Genomic DNA, 12532 nt, shown 5'->3' with positions numbered 1-12532 from the left:
GAGCTGCAGTGGAAGAGTGCAATCTCATGTTGACCTCTAACGTTGGTGGTCCAAAGAGATTTGTTTGTCTTCAGCAGAGCCTGTCAGGTTTTGAATTGACTAGAGTGCTTTTGACTGCAAAAGCTTTGAAATGTAAACACTGAGGGAATAACATGTTTGTAGGACTAAGTAATAGAACATATGCAGGAGCACATCTTAGGATTTTTCTCATTAATCCTAAAGGTTATATGTAAATAATCATTTAAGAAAGAACTTTAGCTATTAGGATCTGTTTACTGTCAGTTAGTGTGAACTTTCATGGCTCTCTTGCTAAAGAGTTTTAGCTGGGTATAGTGGCGCTCGCCTTTAATCAATCCCAGGGAGGCAGAGGCAGGCGGATCTTTGTGAGTTTGAGGCCAGCCTGGTCTACAAAGTGAGTCGAGGACAGCCAAGGCTACACAGAGAAACCCTGTCTCGAAAAATCAGTAAATAAATAAATATCAGAGTGTTTTAGCTGGTTTTAAGACTGTTTTAGGATTATTGGAGTAGCAGTCCTGTGGGCAGAAACAAGCAGAGGAGCCGTTGTTAGGTTGTTGGTTTTGGTTTTGGTTTTTTCGAAAACAAATGGTCCCCAGGTTTCTCCCTTCTAGACACTGAGCATTCCTGTCTAACTCAGCAACTGTGAGAGGATCAAGTGCTTCATGGTACAGTCACTTAGGTCTATGACAAACCCCTTAGCCTAGTATTTGAGATGACAAGGCCAGCTGGAGTTAAACACAGTGAGCTAAAGGCAGGGTTCAGAAGCAGCAACCTGGTTATGAACGCCCTAATTGACACCTGGGTGGCGGCTCATTGATTAAGGGACAGGAAGACTCTACTTTAGCTTACTAGCACATGGATTGAATGAGATGGAGTGTAAATAAGTACATAAGTGTAGGCTCAGTAAATTTGCAGTGTCACTATGGATATACCCTTTACTGGCTTTTAAGGAAGAAATAGGGCAACACTGTCAGACCTTGGGTTTGTTTTTGTTTGTTGTCTGTTGTTTGAGACAAGGTCTCTAAGAGCTCAAGCTAGCTGTTGTCTTACTGTGTACCCAGGATGGCTTCTATGGATCCTGAGTTCTGGAAAGTTCTGGGAATACAGGCATCTGCCACCAGGCTCAGTGATTTAAAAGCCTTAAATTAGAATATACCATTTTACTAAGTGTGTGAAAGCTAACGAATGACTGAGCTAGCAACACGGGGAAATTAAGAACAAAGAGCGGCAGGACTGGGGATAGGTTTTCAGTGGCAGAGTTCTGTGAGCTGCGCGTGTTCCTGCCTTCTCCCCACCGCCATTGTAGTTTCTGCAGCATTGTTCCGTGCTGTGTAAGTCAGTTTCAGCACACTGACATTCAGCATCCGCTTAGTTAGAAAAAAAGCTGCTGCAGTGGTGACTTTATTCTTTATTTCAAGTTCTTAAGACTTTTAATTTGTCTGATCAGGTTAGGGTTGTTGTGATATGTGCCCCTCCGCCCAGGACACTTTTCTGTTAGCTGATGTTTGTGACTGGTCAGCTTGAAACAGTGTACTGAAACCTGTAGAAAGGAGGTTTCTGTTTAGTCCCCTTCCTACTGAGGCCATTTTTCAAAGCATCATTCTAAGTAAATAATTGAATTCACACCCAACTGAGGAGAGACGCCTATTTTATATGTTTTAGATTTCTTCTAAAAGAATAAGTAGAGTTTGCTGTGTTCTGGACTCAAATGTACTGGTTTGGAATGTGTCTGTTGTAAGATGCAGAAGGACGGAATATTTGCCCTGGTACTGTGCTGCCTTCAAAATTCCTATTTCCAGGTCTGCACACACGGCTCAGCTGGTGAAGTGCCTGTGGTGGTGTGCATGTGGCGCTGAAAGAAAAGAAATAAAAGGAACCAGAATCCTACCTGTTTACCAAACTCCCCAGCACCAGGGGCTCCCAGCCAACAAGGCTGACCTGATCACTGAGCCTGGGTCCCAGTGAGAGACCCTGTCCCAAAAATAAGAGGGTTGGCTTTGGGGTTGACTTCTGGCCACCTCATACAGGTGCACCCACCTTCCTGCACCCCACTCCACAGATTATCGCTCTTTGTTGTGGGCTAACAAATGTTCGTGAAAAATACAGTCCTAAACTTGCTCTTTCTCTCCACTAGACTACTAGTTAGAAAGCACCAGTGGGGATTGATTTTTGTTTTTTGTTTTGTTTTGGTCTGGGTTGGGTTGTTTTGTTTTGTTTTTTGAGATGTTTCTCTATATAGCCCTATGTGTAGACCCCTCTGGCCTGGAGCTCACAGAGATAAGCATGTGCCACCTGCTATCATTCTTGGGTTTTGTTCCTTGTTTTTGAAGAAGGAAGTTTGCATTAGGTAGATAATAAAATTGGACAGTCTGTAAGATTCCTTTAGGCACTATGAGTCATAATTTATAACTAGGTTTCTCTGTGTAGCCCTGGCTGTCCTGGAACTCCCTAAGTAGATCAGGCTGAGCTCCAACTCATAGAGATCCTCCTGTCTCTGCCTCCCAAGTGATGGGATTAAAGGCATGTGTCACCACCACCTGACACCCTTTTTACTTTTTAAAGCCATGGAGTTTAATTTTGTGGGGTCTGGGTGGCTTTGTTTTGTTTTGTTTTAGTTTCTCTCAGTGTACACTTTCCTGGCTGATCTATTTTGTAGGATGTTACTCTGTGGTCTCTTTCTTGTTTTGGATGGGTAGATATCACTACCTCACTAAGTAGTTGCAGTTAAATTACCATTATGGCCTAATAATGTTTATTATCAGGTCTATAACTATTATTATGGCAGTATTTTCTAACCCACTAGCAACAGTCAAGACATAGACACCTGTTATATTTTTAAATAGCTTTTGTTAACCTGGGGCAGGGCCAGTATTAATCCCCTAAACCTGCCCCAATCCCATGCCATCTGGTTCTAATAATTTCTATCACGCTACCTCCCATCCATAATCCCAGATACTTGCTAATGTTCTTCATCTGGGCCAAGTCCTGCATCCACACTGGCCACCTAACCCATGGTGGCCTTCCTTCTTCCTCTCCTCCCTGGTCTCTCTTCTCCCAAGATTCTCCCTCCCTCCCCCAGCCCGGGAGCCTTAGCCGCGCCTATCCCATTTGCCCTGCCCAAGCCTTTTATTGATCAAATAGGTTAGGCTCTTAGGTAAGGTGCAGGTGGGGCAGAGACAGCTAGCTGTAATTAACATCAAAACACATCAGACCAACCTCCAATAAAGAAGCATGTAATATTGGAGTGTTTCTCCTGCTGGATATTAGTAGACATTGACGGTGATACCATTCCATGTTTATTGCTTAGCTAAGAAACTTGCATAAGGTGAAACTTTACTTCCTATTCTAATTAATTACTTGTTGGCAGGTACGGTTTGCTTAAAAGATAAAATAAGTACATTATTTAATCACTATCCAGTTTTTTTGTTTGTTTTGTTTGTTTAACAAAACTGGGTGTGATGGCACATGCTTTCAGCATTTTGGAAGAAGAGGGGTTCGAGACAGGGTTTCTCTGTGTAGCCCTGGCTGTTCTAGAACTCTTACTGTAGACCAGCCTGGCCTTGAACTCACAGAGATCCACATGTCGAGTGCTATATTAAAAGCATGTGTCACCACCACTGGCCCTCAACATTTTGTATGTGGATATTTTGCCTGCCAGCATGTCTGTTTACCATGTGCATTCCTGGTGCGCTTGGAAGACAGGGGAGGGTGTCAGACCCCCTGGAACTAGAGTTAGAGTTGGCTGTGGGAAGCCATGTGGCTGTTGGCAGTTAAGTCTGCGTCCTCTGAAAGAGCAGCCAGTACTCTTTGAACACTGAGCCACTCTTCCATTCACTGAGCCTACTATCCATTTTTAAAATACGGAGGGCCCATGAAATGGGTCATTGGTAAAGATGCTTCCTCACAAGCATGGTGACCTGGGCACTCTCATGATAGAAGGAGAGAACAAAGTTAAAGGTTAAGTTGTCCTCTAGCTTCTGCACGCATACATGTGTACACACACAGAGTAAATAAATTTTTTTGTTTCTTTGGTTTGCTGGTTTTTGGAGACAAGAGTTTCTCTGTGTAGCCCTGGCTGTCCTGGACTCCCTTTGTAGACCAGGCTGGCCTCGAACTCATAGAGATTCACCTCCCAAGTGCTGGGATTAAAGGCATGCACCACTACCACCGCTGGATGAGTAAATAAACGAATTTGAAAAAGAACTGGTTCACTGGCATCCTCCAGTACAGAACCACTAAAGATATAACTAATATGAACATAATCATCTGATATTTTCTTGCATTGTAGTTATTGTCATATTGATATGCAAATTACACTCTTCCGGCCCCTATGTTCCTGAACTCTTTTTTTTATGAATGTTTTATGACTTTTCTCTCTCTCTTTTTAAGGTTTATTTATTTATTATGTATACAGTGTTTCACTTGAACAGATGTCAGTATAGATGATTGTGAGCCACCATGTGGTTGCTGGGAATTGAACTCAGGACATTTGGAAGAGCAGACAGTGTTCTTAACCTCTGAGCCATCTCTCCAGCCCTCTTGAACTCTTTTGAAACAAACCTAGTACCATAGAGGATAGATGTGACAAAGTGTGTCAGGCCTCCTCTGCACATTAGCTTACCTTATACCTGGAATCAGTCATCTCTGTTAGGCTCCTCTTGGCACCAGAAGGACTTGTGCTTTTGGGTAGCCATTGTTCCTGGTACTTTTCCATGGCTAGATCTTTTAAGATAAGGTTATATCAAGATTTCATATTAGTGTTCTGAATATGAGTTAATTATTAAAATCTTGACTTTACACTGTGTTTCCTTTGGGAAACTCTGGTATTCACGTCTCCAGGAATGACAGAACTGATTATGAGTCCTCATCAGTTTCCCTCCAGCTCCTATAGCACTCAGAATAACAGCAACATCCTTGCAATTAGTAAGAACAGGTCCAGTTGTGCAAGCAGCTTTATTAAAGCACACTCACCCACTTTTCTGAGCCTTTTTCCGTATATGTTAGTTTGCACTATTGAGAATTTTATGTAAGTGGGGCTGTATAGAATGAACTCATCCCATTTTTTGCACTTCATTTTGAGACTCATCCATGATGTTGCCAAAATCAATAGTCATTTTTTTTCTTTTATTGCTTAGTAGTAATCTCATAGGACTGTACCATAGTTTTTTTTTTATTCACCTGTCAATAGACATTTGGGTTATTTCTAGTTTGGGGATCTTACAAATAAAGCAGCTGTGCACATGTACTTTCATTTCATGTAGGAGAGGAATGATTGGAAAATACAGTGAACATACTTTAAACTTTTTTCGTGTGTACTTAGGTTGAGGATCTTACAACTTTTAGACATTTTAAACCTGTGTTAGTAGTATCTTACTGTGTTTTGATTTGATTTTACTATTAGTATTTACATTTTTTGGAAAAATATCTCTTCAAGTCTTTACTTGAAAGAAGTGTGTGTGTGTGTGTGTGTGTGTGTGTGTGTCTGTGTGTGTGTGTCTGTGTCTGTGTCTGTGTTTGTTAGTAGAACTTTAAGATTAAAAAAAAAATCTTCAAACCAACTATGATTTGCAAGTTCTCATAGTTTGTGGCTTGTGTTTCTAGACTCTGTGCAGTCCAGGGTGTATGTACTTCAGGCTATAGTCCAGGCTAACCTCAGACTCAATACTTCCGGTCTCTGCTTCCCAGGTGCTGGGATCACAGGTGTGTGCCATCATGCTCAGCTGTGGTTTGTCTTTTTTGCTTTCTCTTAACCATGTCTTTTGAAGAGCAGATATTCTAAAATTTTATGACTACCAATGACTATCAAAAACGTTTATGGGGCTGGAGAGATGGCTCAGCAGTTAAGAGCACTGTCTGCTCTTCCAAAGGTCCTGAGTTCAAGTCCCAGAAACCACAACCACCTATAATGTGATCTGATGCCCTCTTCTGGTGTGCAGGTGTACATGCAGATAGAGCATTCATATACATAAAATAAATCTTAAAAAAGAAAAGAAAAAATATTGATCTTAAGCCAGGTGGTGGTGGCGGCACACACCTTTAATCCCAGCACTTGGGAGGCAGAAGCAGGTTGATCTCTTTGAGGCCAGCCTGGTCTACAGAGTGAGTTCCAGGACAGCCAGGGCTTTTACACAGAGAAACCTTGTTTTAAAAAAACAAAAAACAACAACACCAAAAAATGATCTTATTTTTTAAAAAGTTGATGGAGTGTGAGTGGTTTATAGCTCCAGTTTATCCTCCTTGTTAGCCTGTTAGTTGTTAGCTTTTCATTGTGTAATTTCATTGATTGCTTGATGGCTTACAATATACATTCTTAAAAAGTTATTTTTATTTATGTGTAGTGTGTGTGCCTGCATGAGTTAATGTGTACCACATTGCATGCAAGTTCCTCCAGAGGCCAGAGGGCATCAGGTTCCCTGGACCTGGAGTTATAGGCCGGGAACTGTACAAAAGCAGTAAGCACTTTCACCCTCTGAGCCATCTCTCCAGCCCCTGTAATGGACATCACAGGTGCACGCTCAGTTCTTTTTATATTACTTTATGTACAGAATGAAACTTCACCATCATCTGCCTGCTACTGCTGCTGCTGCTGTGTTTTAAGCCTGTGCTACATGTTTCGCTTTTTAAAAAACTGATTATCTTTTAGGAGTTGGAGAAAGAGGGAAAATGTTTATATTCAACTTTGTTGTTAGTATTTGCCACACTTTTTCCAGTGCTTTCCATTCCTTTGTGAAGATTCAGTGTTTGATCTCGTATCTGGTTTTGGCTTAGAGATACATAGAGAGAATTTAATAATAAAGTGTATCAGAAACAGGTATGATGTACAGATACATTGATAGCATCTAATATTGTGTGTGTGGGGTTCGAGACAGGCTTTCTCTGTGTAGCCTTGGCTGTCCTGGACTCCCTGTGTAGACCAGGCCAGCCTTGAACTCACAGCGATCCGCCTGCCTCTGCCTCCCGAGTGCTGGGATTAAAGGTGGGCGCCACCACCGCCCAGCTGCATTTAATATCTTAATAAAATATATCTTATACAGGTGTGGCAAACGTTTTATCTGGACAGTGGCCTTTGACTAATTTTATGTTTGCAAATGTGTCTAAAGCATACTAAGCATACTTCCTTTAGTGATACATGTTACTGAGTTGAGAAAAGGGTTATTATGACCTGCTTTATTTTATTAGATAAAAAAAAACCCTATATAAATTTCATCCATTGGTTCCATTCAATAGTAGACTATCAATTAAAAGTTATTTCTAGCAATATAAGACCTATTTTCATAAAAAGTAGTTATGTGAACTTTCATGGAACAGTAGTTCCCACTGCTTATCCTCTGGTGATAACGTTCTAAGACCCTACAGTGTGCACCTGAGTCATGGAAGACTCTGTGTACTGTGCTTTCCTATGCTCTCTGTAGTGTTGTCTCATTTCCACGACTAGTTTTGTGTTCTGGGAACATTATTAGGCAAAATAAGGGTTTCTTGAACACAAGCACTGTGGGTGCCTGGACAACCCTGATGGGTACAAACCGACAAGGGCACAGGTAGATTATGTCCTGTGGAGATGCTGACTTAAGGGATAATTCATGTCCTAGGCGAGGTGGGATGGAAGGCCTTAGCTTGCGTCATCCTACCCAGGCAGCATTTATTTAAAACAGAACTTGCTTAATTCTGGAACTTTCACTTACTGTTTCCAGACTGCAGCTCAGTGTGATGAGGTGAGACTTCAGAGAGCAGCCTACAGATAAGGGGGCTCTACTGTACTCTGTAACACGGGACTCTGGTAAGGCGTCTGCTCTGTGGGCCCATTCCGTCTGCTGTGTTCCTCTCTTACCCTTCCTTCTTACTAACATACTTATTATAGATCTAAAAACCCTGAAAACTTTGTCATACTGTCATCTGATTTTTATCTTATTTATTTTTTTGGACAACCAGCTTGCTTCTGCCTTCTGAATTTCATTTTATCATCTTTTGAAATGTTGCCAGGTAGGTAGGTGCCCCTTGTTGAACCAGAAATCATTAGAATTGACAATATACAGGTTTCTTTTACATGTGCTGCCAAAGGCCATGACCTTTTGGGTTGCTGCTGTGTGGCACTTGTAGCCTTTTCTTTCTGTCCCTAGTGGGAACAGTATCCAGCTGTTCCTGTGGCACCAGCTTGTCTTTGCCTGGCGCTTCTGTTCTCACTGCACTAATGTTGGTGTGTTGTTCACAGGAAAAAGGAGCAGGGGTAAGGGAGGCTCTGGAAACACTAGTGATAGTTTGTTTCTCAAAAAAAAAGTCACTGAAATGTGTTATTTAAAACAGCAGTTTTGGAAAACGTATGGGCTCACATTTCTTTCTCTTCTTTTAATTTTTCTCCAGTGCTGGGAATTGAATTAGGGGCTTGCTCATGTTCACAAATGCTCCACAACTAGTCGCCAAGTTGTTTTTATTTGTGGGCATATGTTTCTTTTGTCGTTTGTGTGAGTCTGGGTGTTCTGTAATGCAGTCTGGCCTTGGCCTACATCTTACAGGTGCTGGGTTGCAGGCATGCATCTCAGAATTTTTTTGTTCACCCCCTACTCTAATTTTATTATTGGTGATCATCCTACTAGCCTCCCAGGTGCTAAGATTATAGGCGTATACCACCATCAGGGTAAGCTTTTTCTTCTTCTTTTCAGCAGCACTGGAGGTTGAACCTTGAGCCTCCTGCTTGCTAGATACATTCCCTTCCACTGAGCTACATCCCAGCCTCCTGGCCCTTAGGCTTTTGTTTGTTTGTTTAAAGACAGGGTTCCAGTGTGCTTGTCAGGATGGCCTTCAGCTTACTGTAAAACTCTGACCTTGAGTTCGTGCTTTTTGTGCCTTTTTAAAGGAGTGCTGAGGTTATGAACATGTACTAGCATATGCATTTCTGTATAATAAATAAAAATAGATTTAGATGAAAAAGACAAATAGTACAAAAACAAAATAAATAAAACGCACATACACAAATCTAGAACATTTACTTAATATGTGACAGTTCTTCCATTTTGGTTTTGTTTTATTTTTTAGGAAGCCCTGGGCTGGGAATTTCCTGGTTCCCACTAAAAATATAAGTATTGGGGACTGGAGAGATGCACAGATATTTTTCAGAGGACCTATGTTTGGTTCCCAACACCAACATCAGGCAGCTCCTGGAAGACCTGGTCCTTCGAGTACCTATGGGTACTAGCACTCACGTGTATGTAGACATGTATACACACACAAACATTTATTTTAATTTTAAAAACTATAATTTTTTTTAGAATAGTGTTGAAGGAATTTTTAATAGGCAATTCCATCATCAAGTTAGGCTAAGTTTTATAACATTTCTGTTTTCTAATTAGGTGTAACTTATTAAACCTAACCTTCCAATAAACATTTTTGTGTAATAAATGGTTAGGAGATACTAGAGAGTGAAATAAAACACACCATGTTTAAAAACAGGTAAGAAACTAAATGGTTCATTTTGTGTCTCCTTAAAGTTTTTCTCAACTAGATTTCAGAGAAATATTCTACCCTAACAAATAACATCTGGCCAGTAAGGGAGTTGGAGAGGAGGTATCTTGATAAAACAAACAATTGTGTTTTCTTTAAAATATTCTTGTGAGCACATGTTGCTAAAGTTGATACAGTGACTCTCTTAGGTATAGTTCTGAATAGTCTTTCTTTGTTTTGTTTTGTTCTTTCTGTTCCAGACAGTCTTGCTATATAGCCCAGTAGGCTGCCTAGGCTGGCATCTAATTTGTGGTCCTTCTGTTTCAACCTCCTAAATGCTGGCATTATAAGTATGCATGAGATGTCTGTCTGGAAAGACTCACGTACTTAATGAAACAGAAATTGCATGCTTCCAGAGTAGCTTGTTCTGTGTATAACAGCATTTCTAAAACTAGAGCTTTTTTTTTTTTTTTTTAGAATTTTTTATTATAATTTATTCAGATTACATCCTGATTGTTATCCTCTCACTTGGATCTTCCCGTTCCCCATCCCTCCCTAAAACTGGAGCTTTTGTGGACGTCTCTCCATTGTGCATTCCTTTAACTCACTCTGCAGGCCTCCTAAGAGGACCACAGTTTATAATAATAATAAGAGGACTTCTGGTAGTGGAGTCACGGTCAGAGGGCCCAGGAAAGTCCTTGGGAAGCTGCAGACTGCTGTTAGAGAGAGAACCTGGCCTACAGTGCAAAGGACACGTCCTGTAGAGCCTACCAGACTAACTGAACCCCCATTCAGCGTCCTTCTCTGTGACCCAGGGCAAGTTTGTTAACTTCTTTGTGCATCAGCTTTCTAGTTTTAGAAATGGAGGTAACAATCCTTGCCATGAAAAATGCACATCAAAGGCCCTTGCTATTCATTTATTTCATTTGTTCAGCAAATTTATTAGTGTTGTCCTGGACATCTTAATGGTTTCTGCTAGTGTTAATAATTGATGAACATTATGTCAAGCCTTATTCTGCTGTCAGACTGCCTGAATCAGGACATGGTTTGTGTAAGACCCCCGACACGGCGGTCTTAACGCGGAGACCCCCACCAAGAACCAACGAGACCAAGGCTTCGGCTGCAACAAGCAAGAGGCTTTATTATTAAGGGGACGGGTACCCGGGCGTTTCAGTCTCCCAAGAGGCTGGCGCGCCGGGCGAGTCTTTAGGGGGTCCTTTATAGGGAGTTTGGCGGGAAGCTCGATTACAGAAGCGAAAAGCATAGTTACAGGGCTCTGATTGGTAAATTTAAATGAGGCGAGGTTATAGTCCGGTCATTAGGTGGGCTCTGGGAGCAGGGGAGTTTACCCGTTCTCTGGGCCAGGTGGCCATCCATAAATATCTTGTTTGACATGGAGCGAGGTTATGGCCCGGCCATCGGATGGGAACAGGGGAGTTTGTCCACTCCCTGGGCCAGATGGCCGACCATAAATATTTTGTTTGACAAGGACAAGCACGCTTTTATCTTTCTCCTCTGAGCTCCAGGCCTTATCTTACCTCGGGAACCCATTATTTTAGTCTTGCCTTGCAAGATAACGTTACTGCTGCTATGCTTGCTATGCCGGGTGCACAGGGGAGGGGGTCTTACATTCCCCCCTCTTGTTGTAAATTGAATGAAATCTTTCATTCAATGACCTCTGGTTGTGTCTGTTGGAGCTGTTGGTATTGTCGGGTTAGAACCAAGGCCTGTACAACCGATAGGTGGCCTTGGTTTCGGATGAATTGCATCAGTCTGTTAAGAACGCAGGGCCCAAAAAGTAAGAGCAGAACAATAATTAACAAAGGGCCTGTTATGGTAGATATTAAAGTGGTGAACCAAGGAGCCTTATTAAACCAGTTTTCATACCACGTTCGTCCTGATTCGAATTGTAACTGTCGCTGTTTTAGTCTTTCTCGCAGCTTGGACATACTATCTCTAACTACCCCTGTATGGTCAGCGTAAAAACAACATTCTTCCTTGAGGGCTGCACAGAGTCCACCTTCTTTCAGGAATAAAATGTCTAACCCTCTACGATTTTGGAGTACTACCTCAGAAAGGGAGGTTAGGGACTGTTCTAATGCACTAATAGATTCTTCTAATGCTTGAAGATCTGCGTTCATGGCCTGTTGTAGCTGCTGAAAATGAGCAACCTGAGTGAGAGCAGTAGTCCCGGTTCCGATCCCTGCCGCAACTCCCCCGACTGTTAATCCTCCCAGTAGCAGTGCCAGAGTGATGGATACTGGCTCTCGGGGGTAACGATTAATCCCCTCAAAATAGCGGTATAGGTCGGAGGGGTCATGGTATGTGATCTTGGGGAAGAGCTGGACTAATACACAGAAGTCCGAAGACATTTTAAGGACGGATGTTGTGACACATGGGGTTAACCCAGTGTTACAGGCCCAGTAGGTTCCATTTGGGCCAGTGAGGTACCTGGTTTCCGAAATTTTCAGGGTGCTGGTCAAAGTGGTGTTGCACAGGGATTTATGGGACGAGGGGACGGTCCCTAAGCAAGTTCCCTTACCGGATATTTCAGACAGCGTAAGGCGGTGAGGGGTATTGGAGAGACACCTATTGTCTGGGGTGGAGGAGTTGGTAATGCTGGTCGTAAGGGCAACTCCCTCATAGTAAGGGGGTTGGGAGGTGAGACACATCCAACATTCCTTAGTCTTTTCCGGGGAAGTATAGTTTAGGGCCTGGTATGCCCCCGTTACCAAGTCCAGGAGCTGATTTCTCGTGTTAGGATGTGAATCTAGGGCAGAGGGGGTGCTAGGATTTACCGAAAATGACGTCGTCGGTGGAGCGGGTGGGGGTAGCACCTGGGGTCTAGGCTGGGCTTGAGGTGGCTCGGCCAGGACAGGGTTAGGGCCTATTGCCATGGTGGGAGCGGTAGTCAGGGTTAACTTGACCTTGAAAATTAGCCCATGGTCTTTGTTTGATTTATACAATCGCAACCCCCAAGTGTTCCCCTTAAGCCATCGGCGATCCTGCTTTCCTTTTTCTGTAAACTTGATGACTATGGGGTTGCAGTACTTTTTCTTGCAGGGCCCCTCTGGGCTAT

General features: G+C 42.5%; 1 protein-coding gene and 1 long non-coding RNA gene across 2 annotated transcripts in view; one reads left to right on the top strand and one right to left on the bottom strand.

Moving 5' to 3' along the window:
- LOC311579851 overlaps positions 1 to 12532 on the bottom strand; it is a 140881-nt gene that overhangs the window by 31805 nt on the left and 96544 nt on the right. The window lies entirely within an intron of this gene.
- NLK (nemo like kinase) overlaps positions 1 to 12532 on the top strand; it is a 140350-nt gene that overhangs the window by 38513 nt on the left and 89305 nt on the right. The window lies entirely within an intron of this gene.

The sequence above is a fragment of the Acomys minous genome (assembly GCF_964271855.1).
Source record: "Acomys minous genome assembly, chromosome: 12".
NCBI lineage: Eukaryota > Metazoa > Chordata > Mammalia > Rodentia > Muridae > Acomys > Acomys minous.
Note: the sequence above shows the minus strand (reverse complement) of the source record. Positions and strands in the feature narration are given on the sequence as shown.